Genomic DNA, 20170 nt, shown 5'->3' with positions numbered 1-20170 from the left:
AAACTATCACTATTTGCAGGTGACATGATACTACATGTAGAAAATCCTAAAGACTCCAACAAAAAAACTATTAGAACCAATAAACAAATTCAGTAAAAGTGGCTAGATACAAAATAATACCCCCAAATCAGGAGTATTTCTATATATAACAATAAAGTCAAAGAAAGAGAAATTTTAAAATTTTAATTTTTTTTAATTAGAAAAACACATCATTTATAATTGTACCAAAAATAAAAAATAAAACATCTAGTAGTAAACTTAACCAAAGAGTTGAAAGACCTGTACTCTGAAAACCACAAAATGCTGATGAAAGAAATTGAAGATGACAAAAATCAATGGAAGGATATTCCATGCTCATGGTTCAGAAGAAACAATATTATCAAAATGTCCATATTACCCAAAGCACTCTACAGATTCGTTGCAATCCCTATCAAAATACTATCAGCAATTTTCACAGAACTAGAACAAATTATCATAAAATTTGTATGGAACCAACCACAGGAAACCCCAAATAGCCAAAGCAATCCTGAGAAAGAAAAACAAAACTGGAGGTATCACAATTCCAAATTTCAAGATACACCACAAAGCTACAGTAATCAAAACAGTATGGTACTGGCACCAAAATATACACACAGATCAATAGAACAGAACAGAGACCCCAGAAATAAACTAATATCTATATGGCCAATTAATCTATGATAAGGAAGGCAATAATATACAATGGGAAGTTGTAGAAAGAACTTCTACAACTCAACACCAAAAAACCAAATTAACCAATTAAATTGACAAATCTGCCCAAAGAATGGACAGAAAACCTGAGTAGACAGTCTTCCACATGGCAAACAAACACATGAAAACATGTTCAACATCACTCATCATCGGGGAAATGCAAATCAAAACCACCTCACATGTGTCAGGTATCACCTCACACGTATCAGAATGGCTTAAATCAAAAACACAAGAAATAGCACGAGCTGGTGAGGATATAGGAAAAAAGTAACTCTCATGCACTGTTGGTGGGAATGCAAACTGCTACAGCCCCTGTAGAAAATACTATAGAAGTTCCTCAAAAAACTAAAAATAAAAATACCATATGACCCAGTAATTCCACTATTGAGATTTATCCAGGGAAAATGAAAACACTAACTCAAAAAGATATATGAATCCCTATGTTTACTGCAGTATTATTTACAATAGCTAAGACATGAAAATATCATAGATAGATGATACATGATAGATAGATAGATAGATAGATAGATAGATAGATAGATGATAGATAGATAAACAGAGCCATAAAAAAGGATGAGATGATTCCATGGTTCCATTTGAGACAACACAGATGGACCTAGAGGATATTATGTTCAGTGAAATAAGTCAGACTAAAAAAGAAAAATACCATTTAACTTCACTTGAAAATCTTAAAATTGGAATCTTAAAAAAGAATGGAATCTTGGGGCACCTGGGTGGCTCAGTGGTTGAGCATCTGCTTTTGGCTCAGGTGGTGATCCTGGGGTCCTGGGATCGAGTCCTACATCAGGCTCCCTGCAGAGAGCCTGCTTCCCCTTCTGCCTATTTTTCTGCCTCTCTCTGTGTGTCTCTCATCAACAAATAAATACATTTTTAAAAAATCGGAATGTTAAAAAATAAACAAACAAAAAGCAGAATCAGAACTATAACTACAGAGAACAAACAAGCTGATGGTTGCCAATGGGGTGGAAGTTGAACAAAAGGGGTGAAGGGGAGAAGAAGATAGAGGCCTCCAGATATGGAATGAGTAAGTCATGGGAATAAAGCGCAGAGCAGAAGGAATGTAGTCAGTGATGCTGTAATAGCAATGTAATGGGACAGATGGTAGCTACACTTATGACAAACACACCATAATGTATAAACTTGTCAAATCCCTAAGTTGAACACCTGAAACTAATGTAACATTGTGTGCCAACTATACTCAAAATAAGTTACATGTAAAAAATCAACCTACGTTTGTGACCGGTAGTTTCATGCTAATCAACTGTCATTCAAAATGAGAAAAAAAAAACAAAACAAAAATCCTACTATGTGCAAGGAACTGAGCTCAGTAACTGTGTGGGTTTCTTTTTTCCATCAACCTTACTTGAGCCAGGAGGATTGGGGGTAGGGTGGGAAATACATGTGCAAGTGACACCCTGTTATTTCTAAAACTATAATCTATGGAACAGATAGCATTTACAATATTTGTTTGAAATAAGTGCATAGTAAGTTATACCCCAGGGACTAGTCATTTAACTAACCTATCAAAAATAACCAAGGCAAGGGACTGGAGGTTCCTGATATAATCTGTATATTTATGAGAGACTTCGCTTCAAAAAGGTAGCTCCAAGCCCGGATCCCAAGACCTTTGTTTGAACTCTTGGCTGCGGCATAATTGACAGAGAGAATTAAAGGGGATATGAAGACCTGGGACTGAACTTTTTCAATAGTCTCACTCAGCTCACATTGCTCACGATATTAGAGGCTGCCGTGATGATATTAAATGATGCCGCACTGACAGAGATTAACAGAGTATGCAATTAGATTTAAATGCTGTAATTGGAACATGCTGTTAAGTGCCTACCATCAGTCCTGGGTCTCCCCATAGAGCAAGCCAGTCTCTCCTTGGGTTGCTCTGTAAATTTAACACTGTCCTCTCCAGCCACAAATCCTCCTCCACTTAGGCAGAGAGTGAACAGGGCTAACATTATTGTGAAATTGCCATGTACTATGCTGCACTCATCCATGCTGCTGCGTAGTTTTGAAATGCTTTCAAATCTAGTTGGATCCTCTGAGCTTTGTAACCGCCATGGAAAGGAGGACAGATATTGCAAGGATGTAGTCAATGATTGAGACAGGTGAACAGACCCACTCAGGGTCTCCTAAGCTACAATGTGAATAAGTCATGGATATAATATACTAGATCTTCTGACTCCAGATCCCATGTGCTTCCCATCATGCCATGTTCCCTCTGTAGGTTGTGATTTGAAATGTGTTCTGCCTGCTGAACACTCTTCTCTTAGGAGATGAAGCTGCTCGGGTCCACAACAGGACAAGCTACCACATTTAGATATGTTACCTCATGCCCATAGCCTCCACCCACCATCTGGCCTTTGTTCATCACTGGCAATACCACAGGGTGAGGTCAATCCATCACCTCTTGCTTGTTAAATATCTATGTGTCAAGTCATCAATATGCACCATGTAAGAACTTTTTTATACAAGGATCTTAAAATCTAATTAACTATTTCTGACTTATGTGTATGATTCAGTTTGCCCGCATGCAATGTATAAAAATAAAAACAATAGTTCATGTTTGCCAAGATATTTACTACATGCCAGGCCTTTCAGAGATGCTCTATATCTACTACTCCCAGACTTTAAAAGTTGGTGTTAAGACTGTCCATGTGGTAACAGGATTCCAGAATGGTGCTATGGAGGTCATTGAGAGGTAGGGAGGTACACTGGATGGGTCTCTGGGTCAGCCTTCCAAATGTTACCCAGAAAAAGACCTGAGAATTGGAGTTTGTTCATTCATACATTTCATAGGTATTGAATTGCTAAAAATCAGTTATATATTATACGTGTTTCAAAATTCAAAAAGTAGAAAAATGTATCAAATGAAAAACCTTTCTCCTATCCAAATTCCCCAGCTACCCAGTACATCTCTCTCCAAAAGAAAAAGTAAAACAAAATAACAGAAAAAGTTTTCACTATTATTAAGTTGTACTGTGTCCTTTCAGAGAGATTAATGGATATCAAAGCAAATGTATTTATTCTTTTTTTTTCCATTTTCCTTATGTACTATACACACTGTTCTACAACTTGATTTTTCACTTAAAAATGCAAATTGGAGATCTTGCTAAAAACTTCAGCTGCAAAATTCCGTTTAACTGATCTTCTGTTGATGAATATTTACATTATTTCCAATCTTTTGCTATGAAGAATAATATTCCATATATCATTTTCACATGGGTAAATATATCCATAGTATAATTTCCTGAAAGTGGAATTGTAGGGTCAAATAAGAAATGCATTTGTAATTTTGCTTAGTATTGTTTAAATTCTATCAATTTTCCTCCCACTGGGAGCTTATAGGAGTGTTTCCACAGTCTCAGCAACATGAAGGTATTATCTCATAGTTGAATTTTTGCCAATTTGATAGGTAAAAATGGTATATAATTTTAATTTCCCCTATTATGCAAGAAATCAAGTGAGTCTTTCTTTTATAAGAGTCTTTAGTTTGAGATTTTCCTTTCTCTGACCTGTCTATGCATATCCGTTGGCCATTTCTCTAGTGGACAGGCCATCTTTTGTATATTGATTTTTAAGTGTTATTTATATATTAGAGAGATTAGGCATACATGATAAGTCACAGATATTTTGCCTAGGGTAATTTGTCTTTTGACTCTGTTGATAGCATTTTTTTCGCATACAGATTTTAGATACATAAAGTATCTATATTCTGCCTTTTGCATTTTGTATAATTACTGAAAAGATTTTTCCTCTTCCCAAGTAATAAAAAAATTCTCACATATTTTCTCCTACTTCTTTTATGATTTCATTTTTAAGTCTTTGATTCATTCGGAATTCATCTTCATGTATAATGTGAATATGAATCTAATTATTTTCCAAATAGCTACCCAGTTATTATTATAAAGACTCCATTATTATTATTATTGCTCCATTCTACACACACACATACACACTGAATTGAGTTGCTAAACTTATTATATCTTAATTTCTATACATATTTGAATATCATATATATTTGGAATTTTGATTCTTTTTCATTGGCCTTACTTATCAGCCAACCTCACTAATTTATTAAAGTTTTATGATATGTTTTAATGTTTTTTAGAACTGATGTTCCCTCATTGCTCCTCTTTTTCTGTGTTCTTTGGCTACTCTTATTGTTTCTTTTTCCCTAAGAACTTTTTTTTTTTTATGATAGTCACACAGAGAGAGAGAGAGAGAGGCAGAGACACAGGCAGAGGGAGAAGCAGGCTCCATGCACCGGGAGCGTGACGTGGGACTCGATCCCAGGTCTCCAGGATCGTGCCCTGGGCCAAAGGCAGACGCTAAACCACTGCGCCACCCAGGGATCCCCCCTAAGAACTTTTTAAAAAAAAAAGATTTTATTTGGGGGATCCCTGGGTGGCGCAGCGGTTCGGCGCCTGCCTTTGGCCCAGGGCGCGATCCTGGAGACCCGGGATCGAATCCCACATCGGGCTCCCGGTGCATGGAGCCTGCTTCTCCCTCTGCCTGTGTCTCTGCCTCTCTCTCTCTCTGTGACTATCATGAATAAATAATAATAAAAAAATTAAAAAAAAAAGATTTTATTTATTTATTCGAGAGGCAGAGAGAGAGAGGCAGAGACATAGACAAAGGGAGAAGCAGGCAGAGGGAGAAGCAGGCTCCATGCAGGAAGCCCTATGCGGTACTCAATCCCAGGTCTCCAGGATCACGCCCTGGGCTGAAGGTGGTGCTAAACTGCTGAGCCATCTGGGCTGCCCTCCCTAAGAACTTTTTTTAAAGTCTGGGTGTTTTTATCTTTACTATGTTGAGTCTTTCTATCCAAGAACTTAGTATATGCCTTTTTATTTGTTCAGCTCCCCTTTTGTGGAATTTCAGAAGTGTATGTATGTGTGTTATACACATGTAGACATGTATGTAATTGCATTTATACATACATGTATTAAACATGTATATACATAAGATAGATGTGATGTTGCATTAATCAATCGCCTTTTATTATGTCTCGAGAGTGATCATAGAAATTTTTTAATTAGACATATTAGTATGAAAATTTTTTAAATATACATCTTTATATTGTTTGATCCTTATGTTCCTGAAGGTAACTCTTCTTCTTCCTGGTATAGTATTCTTTAATATGCCAGTAAATTCTGTGCAAATTCTGAATTTTTACACCTTGATTACAAGAACCTTTTAGAATATGAAACACTGCCTTGTGATCTGTAAGATCCCTTTAAGTGCTAATATCCATTGAGTAAACTCCAAGAAACAGTATAACAATTGAGTGTCACAAAGTTTAGTACTGACCATAAGAGCAAAAAGAAATTAAAATCTTTTCTACTCTCTGTGCTTCCTGCAGTGTCCATCACAAAAATGGTATACAATGTGTAAAAAGTAAATAAATGAGCAAAAACTTTTGAATATGAGAAAGCACATGGCAGGGCAAGATACAAACATAACTTGGAGGGTCCCAGAGACTAATGTGATGGAAAGAACATGGAGTTTGGACTCAAGTGGACCCACAATCTAATCCCAGCTCTGCTCTTGGTAGATGAAAGACCTTAGACTTAACAACTTCCTTCACCTGTAAGATGGAGAGAATAACATCTAGCATGAAGTTTTTCATAAACACTAAATGAAATATTCTATATAATTAGCAAACATATTGCTTCGTGAACAGCAGATTCTTCAAAAAATGACTTCACTTCCCCACTCATTCATCTCCTTCTCTTATGAAGAATACTACTATATAGAGAATCAACCAAGAAAGCATACAGGTACACTAACTACAGTGAGCAGGCAAGCCTCTGTGGTAGGGCTACGGTAGGAGCTTTGAGTTTAGAGCCAGGTAGAACTGGGTTCTAATCCCAGCTGGCCACTGAATAAATGTATGACCATGGGCATGTTGTCCAAACAAGCAAATCTTAGCTTCCTTGTCTATAAAATGGGAATAATAATATTATTTCATACAGCGGCTATGAAGACTAAGTGAGACAATACACACTTCAAACACCTGGCACAACACAGCAATGGTACCCCCACCTGCTGTGTCCTTGCTCCTTCCTGTGAGCTACACAACTGACAGCTGATATAGTGATTATCCACTGGCTGCCAAGAATTCTCTTCAGTAAGACTCCCTCCTGTAGAGTAGAGAATACTAGCTGTCTGATCAGGAGAGGTGACAACAGGAAGCCCCATCCCACTCTGCTTTCTTCCCTGACCTCCAGTCCTTCCAGCCATGTAGACCCCTCTTTGCAGTACTTAATCATATGCTGTTGTATATGGTTACTCAACTTGTTGGCATGTTATGCTCTACTCACCAAAAGCACCCTGTTTCCTGCTGTTCTTTTATCTCTCAAAGCATCTCTCACTGAACTGAACCCAAAGTCAGCAAGCAATTAAATGCTGTAAATCAGGTAATTTCAGGATTGGAAGGTTACAGAAAGGTGTGCTTTCAACTACAGTTGATTAAACGGTTTGAAAAATTCCATTGAAAGATTCTACTTTTCACCATGGCTCATCTCTCTGGAATGTTTCCTCACACACCAGTTCTTGCACGGCTCTTATTTGACCCTGGACCATTCTTCCCCACTCCCTCTCTTTGCTTTTATAAGTCCTACTCCTAATATACTTAAAGATCTCAGAGCAACTGGCTCTTCTTGTAGAAAGCCTTCCCTGGATCCTCCAGCTGATACCCTGATCAGTATCATCCTACAGTACACCATTATAATCCTCTGCACTCTTCCTTATTACTCTAACACAGTTAGTATTTATTCACATTTGTAATCATTTGAAAAATAAACATCTTTCTCACTCACTAGGGCATAAAAGCCATAAGTCCAGAAACAAGTCTACTTTTGCATATCATATGGATATGTATAGACCTTCACTGGGTCTATGGTTGGCTTTTAACAGATGTTTTCTGAATTAATTAATGAATTAACCACTGTTAAATGCCTCCCAGTAAGGCTATATTTTTCCACTCTCTGTATTATTGGATCCCTACCTTAGCTCAATCATGAAGTAAACTCCAATCCTTTTTCTCTCTTTCCAAATATCTTACCTTAATGGCAGACAGCTTACCACTAAACAACTCCCACCTGATCCACTACTTAGGAGAAATTCACCTTTGCTTTTCTTCCAGGCTAGCAGTCTACCTCATCCCACTCCCACTCTACCCAGGTGTGCACATCAGACACATACATACACAGCGCTGAGCATCCTCTCCACAAACAGACCTTGTCTGTGACTCTGGAATGATGTAAACACTCTCTCTACATTTAAGTGTAATGTGTATTAGACATTCATAAATCCTAGAGTTCTGTGCAAGGCTCAGGCCAATTTGCATTCAGATCCATTCCTCGCCCTCCTCTGCTCCATATACCAGGGACTCACCTCTCCAGGCTGAAACTCCCAGCGGAGATACTTAAGAGACTAGAGCAAGAGCAAGGGGGCCAAAGTATCCCCCACTCCTTCTCTATGCTCCAGAGCCACATTCTTTCCATGGCTACAATGTCATCTGATAGGGTGGCCATGGTCAAGCTTTGCCCAGTGATGTCCACCCCTAGGTTCTAGGAACACTTGCTTCCCCTGGTCTCTCTAAAATACAGGGGTGTGGGCTTCTTAATACCACTGATCTCTTATCACCTGTGTAACCAATTCCTACATTAAGTTACCACAAAATGATTTTTATTTTCCTAGTTGGACAGATACAAATGAAGATAAAACAAAAAGCCATAACTATCCTATATATTGACATTACACTTTGTGATTATGTGTGTGCCTGTCATTCCTATCTTAGGATGCAGACACCAAGCATTATACATTCTCTGCATTAACATACCAACTCCCAAAGTACCTTCTACATATCAAAATTTCCATAAATATTCATCAAATGAATGAAGAAATGAAGGAATGAATGAACTGAACCTTGGGAGTTATAATATCTTAAGTGTTTAAAGCTTCCATGTATATCATAAAGTTGTTATACATTAATTAGAATCAGTTGATAAGTACCTTCCTCAATGACATACAAATCTGGAAGTAATGTAATTAATTCAAAATTACATAAGCAATCAAGGTGTGCTTACTTTTCCATCAATCAAGGCATGATTAGTTAGCTGTGAGAAAGCTCAAAAGGAGTTTGTATAGCCTTTAATGGGGCTTATACAGCAATGACAACTCAGGAATCAGCAGAGCATTGTCAAAAGCACTAGACAATTAAGGCTGCTTGAACATCATACATGAAAGAAAGGTTTATTGCTGCTCAGACATTATAATGTTCTTTTCTTAAGAGAATTTCCTGAAGAAATGACCAGATATTCTATTTGGATGCAATTTCACAAATACACGCACGCACCCCAACAACAACAACAACACAAATAATAACAAAACAACCAGATAGGTAGGTAGAAAGATAGATAGATGATAGATAGATAGATAACATAGGGATATATACACTGAGGTCAGAAGGGGAGGAGAAAGAGACTTAATACTGTCATAGCTTACCTTATAGTCCCTTGCAAAAGTAGAAACGAGAGAAGGACTTATATGCAAGTAATTTGTATAAGAAGTTGTAATGGGGTAAATTATATTCCCCTAAAATCCACATGCTGAAGTCGTAATGCCCAAAACTGTAGAATGTGCCTGCATCTGGAGATAGAGCCTTCAAAGAAGGATAAAACTATGTGATCATATGGGTGGATCCTTGTCCAAAATGTCTGGTATTCTTACAACAAGAGATTAGGACACAGGCACAATGGGAAGGCCAAGTGAAGACAAAGGGCAAAGGCGGCCATCCACAAGCCAAGGAGGGGGGCCCCTGAGAAAATCAGCCCTGATGACATCTTGATCTTGGTCTTTCAGCTTCCAGAACTATGAGAAATAAATTTCTGTTGTTTAAGCCACCCAGGGTATGATATTTCTTACTACAACCCTAGAAAACTAACACAGGCAAAAGTAGTGACGTTCAGGAGTAGATGAAGAGTGTGGAAAAAGCAATACGTAGTCCCAATTCCAGCACCCATTCCTTGTATTATACAGTCTCAGATCTCCATGTCATTATATGTTCATTTTACTCAACAAGCACTTATTGAAACATCGAGTACGAGGCTCTACGCCTGGCCTTACAGACACAAGAGAATCTAAAGGCAATCTCTGCGCTCAGGGTTGGAACTTAGCTACAGGATCTGGCTTATAATTCTGGAGGCTCTGTACTCAAAGCACTTCAAGACAGCAGTGTGCCCCCTCCATCTGACCTCACAACTCTTCACTGGTCCCCAGGACTCTCACATCCATCCACAGCCAGATGGTACAGCAACCCCCTTCCAGAATTCTCTGGCAATCCAATATTTAGATTTTTTTCAGCATTACTTTTCTTTTTTTTTTTTTCAGCATTACTTTTCTATGATATTCATGAATATTGTTTTTTTGAATATTGTTTAAAATCTAAGTGATCTACTACCATAAATAATACTGATGACTCTCACATTGGTTCATTTTAACAATATTACACAGCACCAAAACATCTCTTCCATTTCACTTTGCAGTATCGCATCTGTGTGTCAAAGATCTAACTTGTAGCCAAATCTCTAGCCAAAAATAACTGCCTCAAAGTGAACAAAAGAGTGGGTAATGTAATGTTAGTCATTTCTGATATTACTGGTAGCAGTTAAGAATGTTCTGCAGCCCTCAGAAAAGACCACTGGCCCAAAGCACCTTAAAGCCAGAAAGGAAGGATTTTATGTCCTGCTTTAATCCAGCTATGTTTTACAGATGAAAACATGTAGGCAGACAGTGCTCCATTGTAGAAAGAGCCCAAATTTAAGGTCACACAGATCTGGGCCCAAGTACTTACTCAGCCACTAACATGTGACCTTGACTATGTCACTTCACCTCTGAGCTCAGGTACTTCATCTACAAAATAGAACCAGCATCTAGCTCATAGAGTTGCCATCATCTTTGTGATGAAGTCTTCCCTACCTAGGTGATGTCAAATAAAATGGTGATTCCAACGCTCCCCCGCAACACTCCCTCTCTCTCTTCCGCCTTTTGCTTTTCTCCTCAGCACTTATCAACATCTGATACTGCATATATTTATACAACTTCACCTCTCTTTTCACCTGTATGTTGCTATCACTAGAATAGAACTCTAAAAAGACAGGAATTCTCATTTCATTTATTGCCGTGCCCTTAGCACACAGTAGGAACACAATAAGTATCTGTTGAATGAATCATTAAATGAATGAATGCCTGAATGAGTGCATGCACAAAGTAAACATTGAGAGGTACTCATTAAATGTTAGCTGAATGAAGCAAAGGACCACAGTCTAGCTCAAACAGCTGGCAAAATGATGCCAGCACCAAATAGAAACACTACCAACAAGCTGTGGCTTTTCCCCATGGGAAAGACTAAGATTTGTCTGAGACTTGACCACAAAGTGCTTTTTTAACAACAGCATCAATTATTCTGGGTGAGTATCTTCTCCCTGGCATCCTAAATTTCTCACAAGTACCCAGCTGGCTGGCAGGCAGCCCTACTTAATAACAACCTCTGACCCTTGGAGAGCGGTTTCCCTTGCCCAAAGTACTTTCAGATATATATTCTATTAAAGCTCCATAGTCTTTGCAGCAAAAGGCCCCTCCCACCACTTCTATCCTGTGTGTTAGTAAGGAGACAAAGCTTACAGCAAAGCATGTCTCAAAGAGAAATGAGGCCAGCAAATGAGAGAAAATGTACAATAACAGATTGGGAGTAAAGCCAAAAAAAATAATGTCTGTTACTGTTAATATGACCTCATTTTTAACCCTCAGGCTGATTCAGCCTGGGATACAGCATGGGTTGCACAGAGATGGTGCAGTAAGTGGGGAGAAAGGGATGCTTTCTAGCCAAATACACTGGCTAACTGAAGACTTGCAGTCAATGGAGTCACAGAAATTGTGGGTAAATGGTCTTCACGATGCAACAGGAATTGAACAAGTGTTTCTCCAGTGAATACATGAATGGACAAATTAATGAAATATTTGTTTGCATTTATAAATATTTATTAAGCACCTCTGTTGTGCCAGGTCGGTAGAAGGCACCAGGGTTACAAAGATAAATGAAACATGAGGAGGGCCTTGGGCTACACCAGTGACCATAAACATTTGAACCTTCCTTCAGAAGAAAAGCCCAGGATGCAAAACAATTCAAAGCTGAGCTCCTCCAGATTGAACTGGACTGTGTATTGGAGCAGGAGGGTGGGAAAAGAGGAAAGGGCCTTCACCCATGTCGGGTATCTGAGGAAGCTCTATGACTCCCCAGATCATGTTTGAAAACAATGGCCTTCATTTTGGTACCTCTAAGACAGAGTTGCTAACATTCAAGAGTTATACACAAAGCCCATTGTAAGAAAGAAGGGTTCCAATGAGTGAAAGATGAAGAGGGAAAGGTTCAGAACTCAGAGACTCCTTCAGAGAGAAAGCTTCTATAGGGTTCCTTGGAACCAAGAATTTTTGAAGGCCAAGGCTTTGGGGCAGGACACTCTCATGGTCATTAGTCATTTATATGGCTACTCAGCATGGATCTCGTTGGAAAATAAAACTGCTTCTTATAGAGACAGAAACTCTAGACACTTGTTTTTGCCAGCTCTTTTGCATCTAAAGCCCAGGTATGGACTGGGATTTAGGAACATAAGTAGATATGTTTCTTCTCTTCCCCTCTGCTCTCTTCTCCTCAATGGCATTCAGCATTTAACAGTGCAAGGTCAGATCCTGACACAGTTGAGCAGTATTGGGGCTCACATTTTACTTTCTTCATCAGACCAATTCCACTGAAATTGGAGGCCTCACCTGAAGCCTGCTTTGTAGCCTCCAACATCCTATTAGTACAGGCAACCAAAGAATGGGGGGGGGGTTGAGTGGGGAGACTATAGACAGGCACTTTTTCTCCTTTAGCAGCTCCTCTCAAGTCAAACCAGAAAAAAGTCTGAAGAGTTTCCAGTAGTTTCATCTGGAAATATCCTAATTTCTCTCTTTCAATACGCAGCTTAAAAAAAATTAAAAGATTTCCTACCCTCGAGGCTCTGCATTTGTATTTTGGGAAATGTCAGCCAAAGACAGTGGCCTGCCCAGAACTTTGGGAGACCTAAGAGTTCGATGTTCTGCAGAGCCATTTTACATTTGAAGAACTCCTTAAAGAGGAATCCAGGTGGACTTCAGCCTGATAGCCAAGTTGTTGACAAAGCACCAGAGTTTCTGATATTTCCTGGACACCAATCTATATTGCTTTAACAGGATTTCATTTCACTGAACTTGATATTCCCTCCAAAACCATTAATTTAGTCTCAGCTACTTCTGTTGGTCAGAATTGACTTGGCAGCTGTACTTAGATAGGTTTAGAGAAAGGAAAATATTATTCTGTGTTAATTAAACAAATGTTGACCAGAAAATAAAGTCCCAGTTAGAGAATTAGGGATTAGGAAATGGAGGTTCTCATGCTCTACTTGCCAATATCCAGCTTTGTGAACTTGGTGTTCCCCATCTACAAACAGGAAAAATATACTTCCTGGGATTTTTGTGGAGATGACATGAGAATATATATATGATTATTTAATGTAAATAAGAATATACATTATAAACATATCACACAGTGAAGTTTAGCTGCTACTATTATTTCTTTGTTATTGTTGCTGTTACTATAGAGTTAGAAGCAAATATGGCTAGAGATGCTGGAGAAGGCATCTCTATTCCAGAACCCTGAGTTCATGACCTGAGTCAAAGGCAGACACTTACCTGACTGAGCCACCCAGATGCCTCTCAAATCACTTTTTCTTTAAGAGATATATAACCTGCTCTATCTCGCTGGTTTCATTGATCTGAATACACAAGGACTATAAGCATGGATACAAACACCACCATGACTAGCCAACAAAAAAAGCTATAACAATGAGTCTACTACTCATACCAATAAGTTACATCCTATCTAGGGCAAGAGTGGTATCATCAATAACCTCTAGAGTTTGTCTTTTGACTATTAGGCTGGAATTATCTAACTCAATAATAACCTGACAATTGTAATGAAAAGGAATGAAAAGGGGGGAAAAAAGACCATTATGGGTGGAAAACCATATAGAGAGCACTTGTGATGAACACTGGATATTATATGTAAGTGATGAATCACTAAATTCTACTCCTGAAACTAATATTAGTTTTATTACATATAAATAAGTTTTATTTATTAAATTTATTACATGTTAACTAACTCAAATTTAAAACTTGAAACAAAACAAAAAAGACTATAGAAAATGACAAGGCAAGGGATAATAAGCAAGCAGATGAAAAACAAAATAGGGATTATGCAGAGGTATTGGTTTAACATGTGGTGTGGAAGCTGACAATTATCTGAGATCATCAGATTGTTCTTAAGGTCTTGGGCCAACTGTCTACTTCCATAGGTCAGCTGTTTCTAAAGGATCCATGAAAACCTTTTTTGAGGTCTCATATTTGAGTGGCCTCCCAAATGTGTGGAATTCCATATTGCTTCTTTATTTGTGAAATATGATTCGAAGGATTGACCCCCTAGAGTTTCACCATTCTATTTGTTATTAAAGTGTCCTCCAATGAAATTCAAGTAGTCTTCCTCTTATGTCTCTTCCAATAGATGAAATGCCCTGGTTGAAAATCATGAAAAGATTGTTTAGGCAGATATCATGAGAGAGATGCCTTAAACTTTTGGTGAAAGAACTAGGGATAATATAGGAGTCCCTTGCAATATTTTACCATGTCTTCATGCAATAGGGCAGGGTCTAGTATTAGAGATGAAATCCCTTAATGGGGGATCCCTGGGTGGCGCAGCAGTTTGGCGCCTGCCTTTGGCCCAGGGCGCGATCCTGGAGACCCGGGATCGAATCCCACGTCGGGCTCCCGGTGCATGGAGCCTGCTTCTCCCTCTGCCTATGTCTCTGCCTCTCTCTGTGTGTGACTATCATAAATAAAGAAAAATTAAAAAAATATATTTAAAAATATATTTTAAAAAAATAAAAAAGAAAAAAAAAGAAATCCCTTAATGTACAGACCTTCCACATACCAGTTCATATATGGATAACTGATGTGTTATATGGTCTATATGGTCTATGTAGGAAATGGACTATATGGCCAAAAGACCTAGTAGAATTACCTTTGGCCAAGGGTTACTGAAGGTTTTGATAATTATGCTAATTTTAAGAATGCCATTGTTTCTCTTAATCATTACAGATCTGGATGTTACAGGCAGTTCAGTTTTTGAGGTTTTGGTGACAACTTACAAAGTTTTTAAATAATGGTTCCCATAAAGAGTGTGTCTCAATCATCTAATATAAAAGTTAGTATACCCCAGGTTGGAAACAAAAAATCAAGCAACTGTAAGGACTATTGGTTTTTGCCAAGGAAATATTTCAACATCAGTAAATCCCAAAAATAGACATACAATAACTAAAACATATGTAGACCATGGAGGGTAGAAGCTGGATAGGATTTCACTTTTTCATGGACCTCAACTTTCATAACAGCTATCTTTCTAAAAAGTAGAAGTAGCATCTAAAAACTCCTTAACTGGGGATCCCTGGGTGGCTCAGCGGTTTAGCGTCTGCCTTTGGCCCAGGAATTAATGATTAATTAACAAATAACATTAGAACAAAGTTCTGAATGGAAACCTCTTATAACTTTCAGTGAGACATTTTCCTAACAGGGAAGGATGATGAGGTCCTTCTTCTGCTTGGGGCGGGAGAATAGAAAAATTCAGGGTTTTGCAGTGGTGAACAGTAATGTGAGAGGGAGAGAGTGATACACTCTCATAAAAGGTTAATCTGCTCACTGAAAAGTGTTGAGTGTTCTCAGTCAGTCATAGTATCTATATTGGATGAAGAACCAGGAGGTCAAGCAGGGAACCTAGAACTAAGTTGTCAGAAGCATGGATTGGTTTTGCTGCAGCAGCTCCTGCTGTAAGATCGGGGAGATGAGCCTTTGTAACTGGATCAAGAATGAAACTATAGTATATGATAGGTATTTTATTTATCCTATAAAGCTGAGTTAAAACCCAAGGGCTTGTCCAGACTGTTAATGCATAAACAGACAAAGGGCATTTCATAGCTAGGGATGCCTAAGGAAAGAAGCTATTGAAGAAATATTTTCAAGTTCCAGAAGGCCTGTTCATGTTTGGGCTCCCAGAGAGAGAAATCTTACGAAGACTTAGCTAATTCATGAACAAGTATTGCAATTTCAGAAAAACATGGCATGCTATTGTCTGCAACATCCAGTTAAACTGAGAAATGCTCTCAGTTGTTATGTTGTGAGGGATGTAGGAAAGTTTACATATTTTTTAGTGTATTTGGAGATCATATTTTTCTCTCTGTGGATAGCTCTTACTCTAAATAATGGACTATGTTTTGGCAAAATTATAATTTTATCTTCTGAAATGTTATGTTTCTCTCTGCATGCACTAAGAGGAAGTAATGGAATCTTTTTACAGGCTTACCTGTTCTCTGAACAAAGTAGACCATCTATATATTGTATCAGAACTGAATCATGGGGGAAATTTAGATTTTTTTATTATTCGAATATAGTTGACACACAATGTAACATTAGTTTCAGATGTACACCATAATAATTCAACAACTCTATAGGTTATGCTATGTCAACACAAGGGTAGTTATCATCTGTCACCATACAATCCTATTAAAATACCATAGACATTATTCCCTATACTCTACCTTTTATTCCCATGGCTTATTCATTTCAGAACTGGAAGCCTATATCTCCAACTGCCTTTCAACCATTTTGCTTATCTCCCCACCCCCTTCTGCTCTGTCAACCATTATTTTCTTCTCTGAATTTATAGGTCTGATATTGCTTTTTGGTTTTTTAGTTTAATTATTTGTTCTAAAATTTAGATCATTTAATTCTTTTTTATTGAAATTAAATTAGCCAACATATAGCACATCATTAGTTTCAGATGTAAATCATTTAATTTTTGATCAGAGACCTGTGGAAAATAGAAGGATGCTTCACTCGCTGCCCAGGATCTTTTTTTGTCCCCAGATGAAGGCAAAAAGGTTTTGTCTGCCTTTTACTAGAGGCAAACCAAAAAAAGCAGAACAAAGGTCTACTACAGTGCATCCAATGTCTTAAGGATGATATTTGGGTTAGGTATTACTGAAAACAATCAAGGAATTACAACTTTGTTGATAGCCCTGAGATCTTAAAAATCACTCCTTTATCCATTTGGTTTATTTACTGGAAAGATAGAAACATTACAAGACATAGTTTAGGCTATAAGAATATATTTGGATAAAAAGTCATAAACTATAGGTTTGAGACCTTCCCTACCTTGGCTTCAAGGGATATTGGAAAAGTTTGGTAGGATCTATCTGAACTTTAATAGGTTCTGCACCAATTATTTTTTCTATGTCAGTTAATGTTTTAATTCATCAATTGTCAAGATCTCTGAGATATATATCAATTATAATGGAGAAGGCAAAAGTATATCCAAAGCAGACACAACTTGATTATAAATAGAGGAGACCTCTAGAACCTCAAGAAATTATCCCTCTCATATGCTAATTGCAATTCCGTTTGCAAAGTAAGTCTCTTCTTATTAAACTTACAAGGACAATATCAGCAGGGTATAGTCAAAGGCCAGGAGATAAGGAAGCTGTGAGTTACTTGAAAAACCTATCATCTGTGTGATATGTTTAATGCAAGGAAGAGGTTGATCAAAGGCGGCAGACTTTAACAGAAAAAGAATAGCATGCTTATCTACCAGAAATAGGAGAGGCTGACTATTTATATTCATAATGAATTTACCTTGCATGTTTAAGACTAGTCTAGGTGGAATACTGGGCACTTTTTCATTCTCTGGAGCAATCTCATTGATCTGAATTGAGAGACTTTTCTTTGTCTTGGTTTTTCTTCTCCGAGATGGGATAACTTATTTTCCATTGTTCCCTCTGTTAAGAATTTCTACAGGTATTCTTGCCAATAGGTTATCTGTTAGGAAGTGGGCCACCCAACTGATTGCTCTGTAGGACTATATGTTTATTTGAGATCCTGGTTCATCTCTGTATAGAGCACTTTCAAACTGTTCTATCAGGTGTTGTCATTCAGTAAGAAAGGGCTATTTCCCTTCTAATTTGTTTTCTTAGTAAGTCTTCAATAAAAGGGCTGCTGTTTTATTGGTGCTTTAATTGATAGATGTCAGAAATTATTTTCTCGTCTATCCCAAAATCTCCTATAATTTCCTCTTTTCTAAAAAAAAAAAAATTCTTCTTTTTGCTACTTGCATGATCAAATTATGATCCATTTAATTTTAATGGAAATGTTTAAGGAACAACTTTCAGGAGACTTTACCCTACTTTTGGGGGCTTTCTTTGATCCTTAGGCTTACTGTGGAAAGAGAGATCCTATAGGTTCCTTCCTGGGGCAGTTCAAGTCTTTTTGCCATCTCAGGTTCCAACCAACTTGTGTAAAAGTTGATATAGGTCATGCAACACTGGGTGCTATACACCCAAAATGATTCTAAATTAAATTAAATTCTCAGGGATCCCTGAGTGGCTCAGTGGTTTAGTGCCTGCCTTCGGCCCAGGGCATGATCCTGAAGTCCCGGGATTGAGTCCCACGTCGGGCTCCCTGCACAGAGCCTGCTTCTTCCTCTGCCTGTGTCTCTGCCTCTCTCTCTCTCTCTCTCTCTCTCTCTCTCTCATAAATAAAATCTTTTTTTTAAATTAACTAACTAATTAAATTCTTAAATCCTTCTAAGAATAGTTGCTGGTTATGTGTGGGTTCAGGGAAATCCTTATAGTTCTTAATTCAGCTTGGATTTATGGTTTCAATTCTACTCTAGCCAGTATATCTGATTCATAGGCAAGAAGGATGTTTAGAGGCAACTGACATTTTGAGGTCTTCAATAAGGCCTTTGGGAAAAGGTAGGGGCATCCTGTCAAGGTATAAAGGTGAGAAGAGTAAACAGGGGTATAGAACCAGATAGATCTGAAGAATAGGAAAGAGAACTGGATGTAGGAAGGCAACCAGAGGACAAGGAAGGAAATGATTCACTAGAGAAAGCAAGTATAGTATGCTGTTACTTAAGTTTGACTCATTACTTAATGACTCATTAGCTTTGGCCAAAACATCCTTTAATAAAGCAATTCTTTTAATCAGAATTTTCTTTGAAGGCTTCTGTGTATCAATCAAAAAAACAAAAAAAATGCTACCGTTGGGCCTGAGAAATATTAATTCCTTTTATCTTCCAAGGCATCTCTCAAATGAATAATTTTGTTCAAGTTCAAACATTCCCCAGAGTAGCCACTGAAAGCCTAAATCATCTTTGGTGAAGTTATATCATGTAGAGAGATAATTGAAAAAAATTAGGATTCCAACGAGTACAGATAAGACAGGAGTTTTTCCCAAGACCTGGAAAGGATTTATACTTAAACAATCCCATGAGGGCTGGCAATTGTCAGTTGAAATTGATGCTTGTGCATTTTATGTCTCAGGGCCCCAATCTGACAGTTGGAAGCCTCCAGAAACAGACAGCACACCCCAGAAGTGAGAAAAAGAGAAAACAGTCTCTCTGGATCAAAGCTGAGCTCTTAGGACAAATATTTAGATGGAAGGAGAACTTTACCCATTGGTGACCCACAGCAAAGATTGTATGGATGCTGGTCTGGTGAGAACCTCAAATTCACCAGTCTATGGGGTGGCACAAAGAACAGGCCTACAAAGCCTATGTAAGAGCACAAAAGAGACCAAAGGAATAAAAAGGAATGGCCTGAATCCACCAAGGATGCTAAACAAATGAGAGCTAACAACAAATGCCACTTACTAAACTGAGAGAGACAGCCAAGAACCTCAACACAAGGGTATGGAGTTCAGATCCAATGTTTGTTCACTTACCACATTGGCACTGAGTCTACAAGCTATGGACAGCAAGGCACAAGGGGCCTCTGTGGTATCACATCTGCTCAAGGCTGGCATCCATGTGATGGACAGCAAAGACAATATCTCAGTGGAACCTCCAGAAAAACTGAAAATAAACAAAACCCACCAAAATGAGAAAAAACAGAGGGTATTTATTCAGTGCTTGCTGTAGCAAGGAGTTAGCTGCTATTAGTTAACATTTAGTAGAAATTCAGAGGCAGGCAGGGTGGTGGGAAAAACTTTTCAGAAGGAAAAATGGGAAGGTTTCAGGTATGCTTTGAGGAAGCTAGAGTCAGGCTAACTAGAAAAAAAGGCACCTAATGTGATCAGTTTGGGGAGCATATTTGACTTTCTCTGCTTGGTTCTGAGTTGGAAGTAAGGGCACAGAATAGAGCAGTTGGCAGTGACTGACCAAATCCTGGACAGACTGCTGCAGAGGTGTGGTTTGTCTTCCCAGGTTGCTTGTTGCAGAGGT

At 38.2% G+C, this 20170-nt stretch overlaps 1 long non-coding RNA gene across 1 annotated transcript in view; it reads right to left on the bottom strand.

Annotated features, from left to right (window-relative positions):
* Positions 1 to 19799, bottom strand: part of LOC121500311 — a 211313-nt gene extending 191514 nt beyond the window's left edge. Inside the window, exon 1 of the long non-coding RNA XR_005990362.1 lies at positions 19672 to 19799. This is a non-coding gene — a long non-coding RNA (uncharacterized LOC121500311). The remainder of the gene's footprint in view (positions 1 to 19671) is intronic.
* Between the last annotated feature and the right edge of the window lie 371 nt (positions 19800 to 20170).

This window comes from Vulpes lagopus, chromosome 10 (genome assembly GCF_018345385.1).
Source record: "Vulpes lagopus strain Blue_001 chromosome 10, ASM1834538v1, whole genome shotgun sequence".
In the NCBI taxonomy this organism is placed as follows: Eukaryota; Metazoa; Chordata; class Mammalia; order Carnivora; family Canidae; genus Vulpes; species Vulpes lagopus.
Note: the sequence above shows the minus strand (reverse complement) of the source record. Positions and strands in the feature narration are given on the sequence as shown.